Source organism: Palaemon carinicauda, chromosome 35 (genome assembly GCF_036898095.1).
Source record: "Palaemon carinicauda isolate YSFRI2023 chromosome 35, ASM3689809v2, whole genome shotgun sequence".
Lineage (NCBI taxonomy): Eukaryota > Metazoa > Arthropoda > Malacostraca > Decapoda > Palaemonidae > Palaemon > Palaemon carinicauda.
Window position 1 is genome coordinate 79,620,802 of NC_090759.1, and position 2,500 is coordinate 79,623,301.

Below are 2,500 nucleotides of genomic sequence, written 5' to 3' on the forward strand. Positions count from 1 at the left end.
GAGACCTCGTTTCCCCAGCTTTAATTACCTTCGTGTTCTGGTTTACACTGCTCAAGGTAGTTTGTTTTTCCTCGATTCCTTTCAAGAGAAGATATTTTACTTTCTCTTTCTACTCCTCTTTTCCTCCTCTTTACCTCCTCCTCTTTTCCTCCTCCTCCTCTTTTCCTTCCTCCTCCTCCTTTCCTCCTCCTCCTCTTTTCCTCTTTCTCTTTTCCTCCTCTTTTCCTCCTCCTCCTCCTCCTTACCCATCTCACTGGTTTATTAATTTCTTTATACCTTGTTTTATAAATGCGAAACTATTAGCCTTCCATAGCATGTGTATTTTCATAGTTAGTAGAATTAATTATTAGCTATGGTAAACTGCTCCTCTAGGAGGAGGACACTCCAAAGTCAAGCCATTGTTCTCTAGTCTTGGGTAGTGCCATAGCTTCTCTACCATGGCTTCCCACTGTCTTGAATTAAAATTCTCTTGCTTGAGGTACACTCAGGCACGCTGTTCTATCTTGTTTCTCTTCCTCTTAGTTTTTGCAGATTTTATAGTTTATATGAAAGATTTAATTTAAGTTGTTGCTGTTCTTAAAATGTTTTATTTTCATTGTTTATTCATTCTCTTGTAGTTTATCTTTCTTTGGTTCCTTTCCTCGCCGCTATTTTTTCCTGTTGGAACCCTTAGGCTTATAGCATCCTACTTTTCCAGCTAGGGTTATAGCTTAGCTTGTAATATTATTATTATTATTATTATTATTATTATTATTATTATTATTATTCATTATTACTAGTTAAGCTACAACCCTAGTTGGAAAAATCGGATGTTATAAGCCCAAGAGCTCCAACAGGGAAAAATAGTCCAGCGAGGAATGGAATTAAGGAAATAAACTATATAAGTAATGCTTAATATAAAAAATCTCTTTAGTTGAGTAATAACGTTAAAATGTTTTGTTATATAAACTAAACTTGTCAACCTGTGCAACATGGAAGCATTCGCTACAAGTTTGAACTTCTGATTTTCCACCTATTCAACTGCCTGTTTAGGAAGGTTAGAGATAATAAGCACAGTATTCAGATGGTAAACAAAACCTTGAAATTCTAAAAGAATTATCACACGAGTTAATAAGATATTGTTTCAATGTTTTGCTGTTCTTAGAAGTTTCAGTTGTCAAACAGGACCTAGTACCTCGAAGTTCTTAAAGCATTATCACACGAGTTAATAAGCGTTTTTGTTAGAATATTTTGCTGTTCTTAGAAATTTCAGTTACCAAACAAGACTTGACATTCTTCAAAGCATACAAGCGTTATTATTATTTTTTTTTCTTACAAATTTCAGTTGCCAAAAAAGAACTTGAAATTTTCAAAGCTTTATCACACTAGTTAATAAGCTATTTTTATTACAATGTTTTGCAGTTCTTACAATTTTCTCTTGCCAAACAAGACCACCTGTAGTACTTAAATCATTATCACAGGAATTAAGCTGATTTTGTTTCAATGTTTTGCTGTTCTTACAAATGTTGTAATGATTATAATGATATTGGAAAACTGAAAAGGCCTAAGCTTAAATTTAGCTTCATAACGGTATATGGGAATTTAGTACAAATCATGAACATACGCTACCGGGGTGTAAGCGATGTCAGGCAGGACGGCCAATCAGGACTACGGTCTACCCCAAAGTCAAAGCAAAGTCCTTCAAAAAGAAGGCAATCGTGTTTACCTCATTCAAAAAAAAACTTAAAAAAATTACGTTAAAAGAACAATTAGAATTAGAGGAGAATTAGAATTAGAGGAAGGTTGATTAAAAGAATTAGAGAAAGACGAATTAGAAGAATTAGGGGAAGAAGAATTAAAAGAATTGGAGGAAGAATTAAAAGAATTAAAAGAATCGGAAGAATTAGGAGGAGGAGGAGGAGGAAGCAATAATAATAATTACGGCAAGGCAAATGCAAGTCTAAACCGTTAAGACCTGCCTTCAGAGGCATTACAGTAACGGCAATGTTAAATGATCTTGAACAGCATAATATGCAAAGATTATACAGTTAAAATTACAGCTCTCAATGAAACTTGTATAATATAATGTAGCGGTTTTTTTTATTAAATATCTACTTCAATGAAATTTTACATTTTGTTTTTATTTGTTCTTTTTACGTTTTTTTTTTTCTTTTTTTAGATTTGAATATTTTTTCTTTTTTTAGATCTGAACATTTTTTTTCCTTTTTATTCTTTTTTTTGTAGATTTGAATAATTATGAAAAGTTTAAATTATCTTTTCATGTAATATTTTTATTTCTAATTTTTCCATGATTTAAAGAATGTGATTCTTTAGTATAGTGACCAGCTGTAGTCTTACACTGATCTCCTAAGGCGTGTTTACAGCTTACTGAATCTCCTAAGGCGTGTTTACAGCTACTGTAAATCCTGATTAGTGAAGACGCTGATAAGGCTTATTATTATAATTATAATTATTACCCTTATTATTATTATTATTATTATTATTATTACTACTACTACTA